Genomic DNA, 13,146 nt, shown 5'->3' on the forward strand with positions numbered 1-13,146 from the left:
TTTTGTTTTGCTGGTGCAAAATTTGAATTCTAGCTGCTGTTCAGTTCGAAACAATAGCAATGTAACTACTGGGTAAGTATACTTAAAACTTTATTTTATTATGAAAATGTCATATTTGTGATATACACAAATTTGGTTTTTGAATTTCATGATTGGTTGGTGATGTATCATTATTATTAAAGGCAGTCCCCATTTATTGGAGGTGGTTCCATTCTAGACGGTATAATGATAACCAAAAATCACGATAACCGAAAACCGGTGTTAACAGCGCTTATCATTGCCAATAACTGGGGATCAGCACCAATAAGCGGAGATTAGTGCATATTGGCACCAAAAATCCAGTTGTCATCGCTAGACAAGCGCCGTAAAACCAGATCACCAGTAACCAAGGCCACCAGTAACTGGGGATTGCCTGCATATCATTTTGATTTTGCTCAGTTAACTTAAAGGTTAGTCTTAAGAGTTCATGTTTTATTGTCTGAACATGCTTAAAAGTAGGGAACTACTTGATCAGGTTTGCAGTTCATTCTAGTGGAAATTTAAAATAGTTGTAGAAGTAGATCATTCTAGTGGAGATTTAAAATAGTTGTAGAAGTAGATACTGCCTTTAGAACCCTAGAAAACATTATGAAGTTGGGATACTAACTTTAGTTTTTTCTTTCAGAGTTACAAAACAAGAGACAATGGCAGAATTAAAACCATCTGCCACGGTCATCCCAGTTTCAGGAAATTCCACCAAGGAATGGGCAATGCTACAACTCCCTTTTGGAAGGAAAAAGCTCCCTTTAGATATAGCTACGCAGTAGTTTGGGACCCCTATGAGAAGACTGTTAGAGGGGACGGCCTCGTGAGAATTTTATGGTAGGCTCCAACTCTGCAGTTATAACCTCTATCACCTTGCTGGAAGTTGCTACCAAAAGGCTTCCAGAAGATGCCAGGATAATAGAAACTCAAGATCTTCCACAACATATTTGACAAGTTTATCACTGGACATCCTGACAACGAAGCAGTATCACGTTAAATTTTCCTGTTTCAGAAGTTCAAGTGAAGAAGCAATGCATTACTACCTAATAATATTATTCTTGCATTTTAACACATTTTTATCTATTTATTATTTTATTAATTTTTTTTTTCTTTTTTCATAAGTGGGATCTCTTCTTTTTTATTTCCCTTTACTTCCTCTTACTACTTCCTAATGAACACGATATTCTTTGGAATATGAATTTCAACTCAATAGTTGGCTTGTTCCATAATAATCTGTTGAATGCTAATAATTCTGCTAGTTAAAGGATGATGTAGGAATTCAGGTACAGTTTTGGTTAAGCATTTGTCGGGAAAAAATGAGATACCTAGTTTATTTTTTCTGTGATGACCCATTATAGATGTGATAACTGATGAACCCCTTATTTGCATACAAAGTACTGTTCCTTGTCATACATAATTTCCAATAACTCTAAATTTTGCATGGTTTGAAGTTTAAATGTTGCACGTAGTGTTTCAACTTGTATCGTAAATTTTCCACTTATTACTGCATGGCCTCAGCTGCGGGAACTTGGATCTCTTCCTGTGTTGCTTTCTAACTTCTCTATCTTGCCTTGTTCCAATATTCACCTCGTTCAGGAACAAGCCCTTGAGTTGAGCCTTGTTCAAGGCTGAAAATCTGATTTTGAAATTTGTGGGGTGACTTTAGTTCATTGCCTCTGATTGTTGAAAGTCTTCACCCTGATTATGTATGGTGTGAAAAGGGAGATTTTTAGATGCCTAAGGATAAAATGAATAACAAGACATATAAATGCATACTTGTATCATATTGTAATTCTAAACAAGCGAAAAAGGAGTTTTGTATGTAACTGTTATTTAGCAAACTTAGACATGGTTTATGGGTATTAAACATTAGGTCTTGATTAGGAATTTTGGAAATCTGAGGCTTTACCAGCAGGGAGATACAGTATTTATAAGCTCTTGAATTTTTTTCCTAGACCGTAATGTAGAAATGGGAAGGATGACAGCAAACTCTATCCCATCTGAATTGTCTTTTCAATTTAAGGGTTGATGTAATCATTAAGATTGGTGAATGTAAAACCTGTTGAGTTCCTGATCATTTCCTTAAATGAGCCATTTGTGGTTATATATTATTTATTTGTGTTGGGATGCATGCCAGTTGATTGGAAAACTCCATTCTTATTACCCTATAAGGTATGTATTTTTGCAACAGGATTGTCCAATGTTCTCCATACTTTCAATATTATTGTAAATTCCCCTCCTCCACATCCTTTCTCTTGCCAATTCTAGGAGTGCTATAGAAGAACTTGAAAACTAATGATCACAAGCTTTGGTTGTCCCACTAGTTGGATACTTTGATTCATCTCAGCTTTTATTTTCCCTAGTGCTAAACCTTCCATCCCCAACTAAGTAGTTGGCACTTCCTTTCCTGCCCCTCTCATAGTCCTGTCCCCTCTAAAGGAACTGATGCCTCAAGCTATTTTATATAGCATAGCATTTGTAGGTCACATCTTTGTATGAAGTAAGTTTGACATTTTAGGAATGCATCCCCTCTCTCTGGCTACCCACTGCAGTTGGTTGCTTAATCATGTATGGTCTTGTAAGAAATGGCAGTAAATGTGAGAACGTGAATAAAAGCATAATATGATGAGGTTTACTTGCCAGGGAGGAACCAGTTAATGGAAAGAGGGTGCTTAAAGGTGCTAGAAAATATACTCTTATGTCACTGACTTTTCTGGTGGTTATGCAAATGAACTACTGTAGCAGCTTACCCACTTGACCCATATGTACTGGAATATGAAATTTATGTCCCTGTTTTTCACAGTATTTTATTCATTTCAGTATTTGGATGTGCTTTTTTTTTATTTTATGCTTTTATTTCATTGTATTTTGATCTTATTGTACAGTTAACTTCTCTGGCTCTACTTGGTTTAAGGTTTGTGCCTTTGGGTGGACTTTTCTCATTCTGTTTTGTTTTTCTCATTTATATTAACTCTTGTTATACTGAATATTTTGAATATAATAATCCTCATATTTTCTTTGATGGTGTTTTTCCAGTCCCTTTTGAAGTCTGTTCATTCCTTAAAGTTACTGTTTTCTGTAATGGTTACTTTTTATTTTAGCTCATTTTCATACAGACCCACACCCATTTTGCAGGTAATGTGCTTTGTATCAGTCAATTGCCTGTGGTGTTCTGTTTACAAGGCTTGACTCATAGTACTGTATTAAACATCAGTCTTGCTCAGCTTGTAAGACAGATGTATCTTGACTTTGGCAGTACGTTATTTTGTCAAATCTGTAGTTACTGTGTTTTAGCTTTTTTCGTATATTTTTTTGTGCTTAGACGTCAAATATGTAAGGTAATATCAGGCTTATTTTTCCCCTTGACGTTCAGTCTCAAAGACTTGGTACCAAATGGCCAAAACTTGAGCCAATTTGTTTCATTTAGATATTTTGTGAAGATATTTCAAAGGTTTTTTAAGATCGTTTTAATTTAGATATATTTTTCATAAGTTGGTTGTTGTCTAGAAAGAATAATTATGACAATTATTTTCAAGGCAATTTTGTAGTTTCCTATGCAGCATTAAGGTTATGTAAAATTTTTCAATTGCAAGTAATTTTGCAGTGTTATGGTTGTGTAAAATTTTTCATTTTCAAATATTTTTCAATTTTTGTATAGATATAAGCACATGCTTTTAACATTTGAGATGACAGGTATTTGATAGATAGGTGTAATTTTTGTGAACAATTTTTCAATTTTAAGTAATTTTGCAGTTTTTTTCTTTGGGAAAGAACACTTGCTGGGAATATTTGAGGTAACAGATTTTTGACAAGCAGAAGTGCCCAGGTTAGAAACACATGACATTGGCTTCTGTACTTTTAACTTTTGGTGTTTTCACAGGAATGGACTTTGTAACTGTAAAACCAGGTTGTGGATTATAATATAAATAACACTAAAAAGGGCAAAACTATGCACATATTTATCATATCTTTCAAAGAAATATATGTCCAACACAGAAATGTACCATCAACATGCCATGGAACACATAAGACGGAAGGGTAATCCTTCATAATCTACACAGATGGATCCAAAAATGAAGGTGGAGTGGGCTCATCAGCCTATTCAAGTAACAAAACTATCCAAATAGGCCTTTTCTAATATCATCAGTATTTACAGCAGAATTAGCAGCCATACATTGGCTCTCAAGATTATAACAAAAAAGGAATTCCTTCAGCACTCATATTGTAACGACTCAAGAAGTGCAATTGAAGCAATAGGATCATTTAAATCAAATAATCACCTTGTCCAAAATATACAACGGGAAATACATCAGTTAATTACAAACGGCCTTCAAATTCAAATTTGTTGGATCCCAGCCCTGTATTTTGAGGGTATGCAGATAAAGCTGCAAAATTGGCTTATACAATCCCCCAACTACTATGAAAGCACCCATATCAGACTGGCTAGCATCAGTTAAACCCTTAATTTATAGGGATTGGCAAAATGATTGGACAAATATACCCCACAAAACAAACTAAAACAAATTAAGAACAGTTAAAAAATGGCATTCTTCTACCCAAAAAGCAAAGAATCAATGAGGTTATTTTAACAAGACTCAGAATAGGACACTCCAGACTCACACATGGTCATCTGATGTCAACTCCGCACACAAACCCAATAACTTGTGAAAGATGTAACATCAGTAACAATCAAACACATCTTGATTGACTGTCCCAGATGGCATCATGAAAGAAAGACTTATTTACAAAATAAATCAATAAAGGATATTCTAGCAGAAGGTAATAACTTTTCAATTAATAATATCATTCTCTTCTTAAACAAAATTAAATTGATAAGTAAAATGTAATCTTCCCCCTTTTTTTTCTCTATTTTTTTTCTCGATTGTTTTTCTAATCCCCCTTTTTTTTTATTATTTATTTATTTAGTTAACTACTTAATTTTTTTATGTACTCTTTCCCCATTCTTTTCCCATGAGAAGAACCCTAAAAGAGTTCAGAGGTCTGGTTAAACAAATCATTTATAACTAACTAACAGTTTCAAGACATTCAGGTCTTTTCCTCTGTGTAGATAAATTTTGCACTCCGAGGATAGATGTTGTCTTGGAACTGTGAGTTGTACTATAATCCTCAGATGGGTTTTGGATGTTGTCAGTATCAGTACAGCCTAGTACATTACATCTGCGTACTTTGTAACCTGAGAAGACAAGACTTTTCTGTAAGTACAATTTTTAGGCTGTAACCATTATGTAGACTGTATTTTCTATGCTGTAATTATTTTGGCATATGCTTTCATCTTGAAATGTGGGATTCAGCGGTAATCATCATGTATTGTGATGTATGAAATATCCATTTGCAGGTAACATCTTTCTATGAAATAGGCAACCCCCTGCAGTTGGTTGCTTAATGTGAGAATGTGAGTAGGTTTGCTGTATAGTGAGGATCCAGCTAAAAAGTGCCAGAAAATGTACTCCTAATGTCATTGACATTTGTTGTTGTTTAAACCACTAATACATACACGTACTTTTGTGCTGTTTCTATAAAATTTCTGCCCTTGTTTTTCCTCACTATTTTTTCATTTTTACTTTCATTTCATTGTATGTCATTCATGTTATACAGTTACCTCTCTTTCACTACTTGGTCCAAGATTTGTACCTTTGGGTGACTTGATTTCAGTTTCCTTTGCTATTTTTATTCTACTTGTTTTTCTCATTTGCGTTAATGATGTTACATTTTTTTCATATAAAAGATAAACATTCTCATAGTTTCTAATTCCTTTGGAGGTCTTTTCATTCCTAAAAATCACTTTGTTTTCTGTAAAGATCACCTTATTTTAACTCAATTTCGTACAGACCCACATCCATTTTGTGGGTGATGTCTTATGTAGCAATCATTTGTCTAAATGTCAGTCTGTTGTTTTGCTTGTAAGATAGATGCATATTGACTTTGGCACTGTCATTTTGTGAAATTTGTTATTACTGTGTTTTAGCTTTTTTTCTTATATTCTTTTGTGCTCAGATGTCAAATGTGTAAGGTAATATCAAGCTTTTATTTTTCCCTTTAACATTTCATCACAAAGACTTGTTACCTAATGGCCAAAACTTTAACTATTTTATTTGTACTTGGATACAAATAAAATATTTCAAGGTTGTTTTAAGTTAGTGTTAATTTAGATATGTTTTTACCTAAGTTCTTGGTGTTCTCTAAGAAGATTAATTATGACAAGTTTTCTCAAGGTAATTTTCCAGTTTTGTTTATTGGCCCAAAGTTATGTCAAATAGTTCAATTGCAAATGATTTTGCATTTTTTGTTGTGTAAAATTTTTCAGTTTCAAATGTTTTTGTATAGATAAAAACACATACTTTTAATATTTGAGACAACAGATATTTGACAGATAGTCGTAAGTTTGTGTAAAAATTTTTCATTTAGTAATTTTGGAATTTTTTCTTTAAAAAGAGCAATTGCCGTTAGTATTTGAATTGATGTAGGTATAATATTTGAATTAACATAGATATTTGATGCAGTATAAGTGCCCATGTTAGAAAGACACAACACTGGCTTCCGTACTTTTAACTTTTTGGTGTTTTCACAAGGATGTACTTTTTAATTCTAAAAAAGTTTGGGGATTATAGTATAAATCACAGCTTCAAGACATACAGTCTTTTCCCTCTGAAAAATCAAAATTATTTACTCCATGTTATAATCCTCAACTGTGGTTTTAATATCATTACAGCTCTATACATTACATCATTGTACGTTGCAACCTGAGAAGACTTTTCTGTATGTACTCTTTTCAGCTTATAACCAATATGTCAACTGTATGTACTGTGCTGCCATTATTTATTGTAACATGCTGACATCATGCAGTTTTGCAAATGCTTTCATCATGAAATTTTAGATCAGCTGTAATCATCATGTATTATGTATGAAATATTCTTTATTGTACTCTGTAAGAAATGTAAATCAACAGAAAGACCAATAAAAAACAAAACGTAACAACTTGCTTGTATTTCCATCAATAGAAATCTGAAAATATTACAAAGTAAAATTTGTTTACAGTTTTTGACCAACACTTTACTGTTCCCATCCAAGATAGGGGTTGACCTTATAATGATTTTGTTGTCAACTGCAGACCAGAGTTGACAAACAGTCCCAGATTTAATGAAATATATTTTCAAAGTTCTTAAAGATTATTATCATTCTTCCTCACTGGCTCTATTTTGAACAAATTCTTTAATTCACTTTATTGACCAATGAAAGATCTATATATTCCATCACTGATGAAAAGTTCAGGGACTGTTTAAAAGGAACAAATGTCTTTGTACTTTATTATACATTTCTAACTTGGGTACATATGTAATCGGCAGTCGTTATTGAGTATAGGCAATTCTTTTAAATGATAAGGTCATAATTGCAATTAAAGTGACGTTATAAAAGACTTGATAGAGGATCTTAAAGTTATTCTTCTTAATCAGGAAGTGTTTTCTTTTTTGTTAAATAATGGTCAATCATTCGGGATCCACTGTCAGTCCTGGAGTCTTAAGCAGTTGAAATGTCTGGTGGTAAATATGAAGAAAATGGAGTATAATACATTTGTTGACCCAATTCCAAGCACTGTGCTCTCTCTCTAGCTCTCTCTCTCTCTCTCTCTCTCTCTCTCTCTCTCTCTCTCTCTCTCTCTCTTATATGGAGAGCACCTTTGCCAACCTTTGTACTGGAAGGACTTCTGAGAGCTAAACCCTGGACAGTATACAGAATAGATTTGTATATTAGGGCATCTTATATAGGGGAATATATCCTCATATATATATATATATATATATATATATATATATATATATATATATATAGAATAAATTATATATATAATATATATATATCCAGTTCTGCAGCCTAGCAGGAGACCTGCCTCCCTCCAGGGTAGCAGCCGCAGAGGAGGTACAGTACTTCCCCTTACAAGGGTGCCCTTAAGGGAAGGTTTCCCCAAGGTGTCTTTGGTCTCCTCACCAGCCTGACAGGAAGCCTGCCTACCTCCAGAGAAGCAGCCTCTGAGGAAGATCTTCCCCAGTCAAGGGTGCCTTCAAGGGAAGGCATCCTTTGGGCTCCTTGGTCTCATCCTTGTGGTTCAGGTCCCTAATATATATATATAGCCTTGTGGTTCATGGTATATGTATCCTAATATATAATATATATATATATATATATATATATATATATATATATATCGATGTACTCCACAATGAAAACGAAGGAGATAAAGTTCTTAATTTGTCCCAACAGTTTCGCCTTCCATCAGGCCTCTTCCGGGGAACTTTATTGACTAATCAGTTTAAGAAAAACATATACCGGACATATGTTTACATTTGACTTCAAGACTTACAACATAAACAAGTAAGAATGGTTAACGGTGCTTACAACTGTTACAGGATAATATAGAATATAATATGTCTAGTAAATAGTTCGTCCAACAGAAAAGATTAACAGTCTAATGAGGCAAAACAGGTAATTAAGTGAATACCTAAGTCAATATATTACATAAATTGTACTGGTTTTTCATGATATGTAGAAAGAACGGGTCTGTCTGGAATAAGAAGCCTGACATTGTAAATATCTTCAAGAATTTTGTACAAAACGAAAAATTAGTAAAATATAATTCCAACGAAAATATTTTGAGCTTAGACAAAGGCATAGTTTATGGGGCTTACATCAAGCAAACCAATTTTAATTATTTTCCTAAGAGATTCAATGTAGCTCTGAAATCTTTAAAAATGATGATAATCTACATATCACCAAAGCCGACAAAGCAAGTGTTATTGTCATTCTTGATAAAGAAATATGTTTAAATAAGATGAATGATTTGTTAAGTGATGCCAGTACATATGAACCTTTGTTATCTAACCCATTAAAGAGAGTTAATAGTGAATTTCACAGACAAATGAAAGTAATTTTTGGAAAAAATCAGGATATGATTGGCAGGTTTCGTTCATACAATGCAAGTCTACCCTATTTGTACGGTAACGTAAAGACCCATAAACCCAATTATCCTATGAGACCTATAATCAGTACAGTAGGTAGTGTCACATTATGCTTTGTCTAAATTCCTTGTCTCATTGTTACAGCCGTTAGTTGGCACAATTTCCAAGTCCCATATCATAAATTCTGTGGATTTTGTTAATAAACTGCAAAAATGTAAGCTTACGGACGATGAAATTATGGTTAGTTTCGATGTAACTAGCTTGTTCACTTGTGTACCCGTTAATGATGTTCTGGATTTTTGAAATGTGAGCTAGATAAATGTTTTTATTTTACCAGTTAGTGTTATTTTACAGTTAATTAGACTTTGCGTAGTCGATACTTGCTCTGAGATTGGACAGACAAAACCGGCACAATAGTTTTCTTTTCAGAAAAATAAAAAGGAATATAATGTATTTCTTTCAATAAACGGCGAATGGCGGGTTAATCATTTTGTTATTATGAAAAGGAAGTAATGGACATATTTTTTTTTTTTTTTTTTGCAATATTTAAGAATGCCGAGCATGATTGACATGAGGTCAATCATTTGTTGTAGCCCAAGAATTAAACTACATAAGCGCTTCGTCCCTGGCAGGATTCGAGCCATTGCCTGGTGAGGACGAAGAGGGTAATGATGATAAATTTGATGATGAAATGGTAAATATAAATCTGAAGTTCAGAACCAGATCAAAATTGATAAACTTTAGACAACTTTGTGGGGCCATCTCCGTACAAGTGAACGGCGAGATTTTTTAAAAAAATAATTGGACTTACAACATTATCAAAATACATTATTATTATTATTATTATTATTATTATTATTATTATTATTATTATTATTATTATTATTATTATTACCACCGCTCGCTCCCCCATCGTCATCATCATCCAAGTTACCACCTACGCAGTTCTGTTGTTACTGAGTTTCAGTTGGTCGATAGCGTAATTTGTGAATGTAATTGGATTTACAACATCATCAAAATACAGGATTATTATTATTATTATTATTATTATTATTATTATTATCACCACCGCCCCCTCCCCCGCACCGTCATCCAAGTGACGACCTACGCAAATCTGTAGTTACAGAGTTTCAGTTGGCCGACAATAGAGTAAAATCAACCTCCTTTCTGTGAAGAATATATATTGTTTAAAATTCTCCAAAATCCCTTCCAAATTTATATCGATTCGATAATCTAAAGCATAAAGAAAACCGTTACATCAAAAACCGATAAAATAAGCGAAAACATACGAAGCAATTTGACAATTCACTTCTGCGGTCAAAGTTAAGAATCGTCTTCGTTAGATCTTTCAATAAGGTCGTCGCTCCCGTGGAAGACAGTGGGATTGTCACCCTTATGCGCTGTGGGTTCGGTGAGGTGTTTTGTCAAGATGGGGAACTGGTTAATTTATGCAGGTGTCCAAAGGTCACAAGCATTCCATTCTCATTAACGAAAGGAGTGGACGTTGATATTATATATATATATATATATATATATATATATATATATATATATATATATATATATATATATATATATATATATATATATATATATATGTATATATATATATATATGTGTGTGTTTGTATATCTATATACAAACACTTTCTGAGCTTTTATTTTTCCCTGTTCTTTCATAAATAAAATATTTCCAGTTCGTTCATCCAATTTTCCTCTATTTAATGTTGTCAACATTCCTTTAATCAATGATTTCCCAGTTAAAGATAATTCATATAAATTCACGCAGCCTATATAAAACTGTATTTAAGAATATTACGACAGATAAATTCTACGGTATTTTGATATATTCTTGTGATAAAACTGTTAAAAGTGTTGTCGAAAGGCATAATATAATTTGAGGAGAAAATTGACTACAGGATACTGCGTTTTTCAAAGCAGAGCCTTCGTTTTCTTTAAGTCCCTTAAGTTTCACTCAAAAGAAAACATATCTTGTTCCGACACGATATACAAACCGTCGGTCCTTTACATTTGGAAAGTACCACAGCTCCCTAAAGGAAAAAGAAAACATATCTATTTTAACACTAATTATATCATTTTGCGTTGCCGTGCATTTAGCCCTCGTATACGGGCTGTTTGCGATTGCATAGTATCCTGATAGCCTCCAACGCTGCATGATGCGAAGGGCTTCTTTGATATTCCTGTCTCTTGTGTCCTATACTTTACTTTCCACAACCCTCCACTTCTCTCCAGCCTCACTTCTCGAAAATCTCATCCACATACTATTCTTCCCATGTCCTTTGCACGACCCTTGGGAGAATACTACTGACACTATCACATACTATTCTTCCCATGTCCTTTGCACGACCCTTGGGAGAATACTACTGACACTATCACATACTATTCTTCCCATGTCCTTTGCACGACCCTTGGGAGAATACTACTGACACTATCACATACTATTCTTCCCATGTCCTTTGCACGACCCTTGGGAGAATACTACTGACACTATCACATACTATTCTTCCCATGTCCTTTGCACGACCCTTGGGAGAATACTACTGACACTATCACATACTATTCTTCCCATGTCCTTTGCATGACCTTTTGAAGAATACTACTGACACTATCACATACTATTCTTCCCATGTCCTTTGCACGACCGTTGAAGAATAAGACACTATCACATACTATTCTTCCCATGTCCTTTGCACCTTTGGGAGAATACTACTGACACTATCACATACTATTCTTCCCATGTCCTTTGCACGACCCTTGGAAGAATACTACTGACACTATCACATACTATTCTTCCCATGTCCTTTGCACGACCCTTGGGAAGAATACTACTGACACTATCACATACTATTCTTCCCATGTCCTTTGCACGACCCTTTGGGAGAATACTACTGACACTATCACATACTATTCTTCCCATGTCCTTTGCACGACCCTTGGAAGAATACTACTGACACTATCACATACTATTCTTCCCATGTCCTTTGCACGACCCTTGGAAGAATACTACTGACACTATCACATACTATTCTTCCCATGTCCTTTGCACGACCCTTGGGAGAATACTACTGACACTATCACATACTATTCTTCCCATGTCCTTTGCACGACCCTTGGAAGAATACTACTGACACTATCACATACTATTCTTCCCATGTCCTTTGCACGACCCTTGGGAGAATACTACTGACACTATCACATACTATTCTTCCCATGTCCTTTGCATGACCCTTGGAAGAATACTACTGACACTATCACATACTATTCTTCCCATGTCCTTTGCACGACCGTTGGAAGAATACTACTGACACTATCACATACTATTCTTCCCATGTCCTTTGCACGACCTTTGGAAGAATACTACTGACACTATCACATACTAGTCTTCCCATGTCCTTTGCACGACCGTTGGAAGAATACTACTGACACTATCACATACTATTCTTCCCATGTCCTTTGCACGACCCTTGGAAGAATACTACTGACACTATCACATACTATTCTTCCCATGTCCTTTGACACTATCACATACGACCTTTGGAAGAATACTACTGACACTATCACATACTATTCTTCCCATGTCCTTTGCACGACCCCTAAGAATTCTATCACATTATTCTTCCCATGTCCTTTCCACGACCCTTGGGAAGAATACTACTGATGCACTATCACATACTATTCTTCCCATGTCCTTTGCACGACCCTGGAAGAATACTCTTCCTATCGACCATCTATTCTTCCTATGTCCTTTCCACGACCCTTAGAAGAATACCACTGATGCCATCACATACTATTCTTCCCATGTCCTTTGCACGACCCTATTCTTCCTATGTCCTTTCCACGACCCTTAGAAGAATACCACTGATGCCATCACATACTATTCTTCCCATGTCCTTTGCACGACCGTTGGAAGAATACTATTGATGCTATCACCTACTATTCTTCTAAATAGTGTGCAAAGGATATGTCCAAACCATCACTATCTCCCCTTCTTCATCATCTGATATTTTCGTTGAGTTTTAGACAATTTTCAACAATAATTATATGTACGTCTAGATGGAAAACTTTATACTTCCCAAAACCCATTTCAGTTAATTATTACAGTTTTTACTCAACTTTGCAGTTATCTCAGG

General features: G+C 34.6%; 1 long non-coding RNA gene across 1 annotated transcript in view; it reads left to right on the forward strand.

The window, feature by feature from the left end:
• Nucleotides 1-1,198, forward strand: part of LOC136854682 (uncharacterized) — a 30,399-nt gene extending 29,201 nt beyond the window's left edge. The window contains exon 8 of the long non-coding RNA XR_010857766.1: nucleotides 665-1,198. This is a non-coding gene — a long non-coding RNA (uncharacterized lncRNA). The remainder of the gene's footprint in view (nucleotides 1-664) is intronic.
• Nucleotides 1,199-13,146: the final 11,948 nt, after the last annotated feature.

This window comes from Macrobrachium rosenbergii, chromosome 29, assembly GCF_040412425.1.
Source record: "Macrobrachium rosenbergii isolate ZJJX-2024 chromosome 29, ASM4041242v1, whole genome shotgun sequence".
Classification (NCBI taxonomy): Eukaryota; Metazoa; Arthropoda; class Malacostraca; order Decapoda; family Palaemonidae; genus Macrobrachium; species Macrobrachium rosenbergii.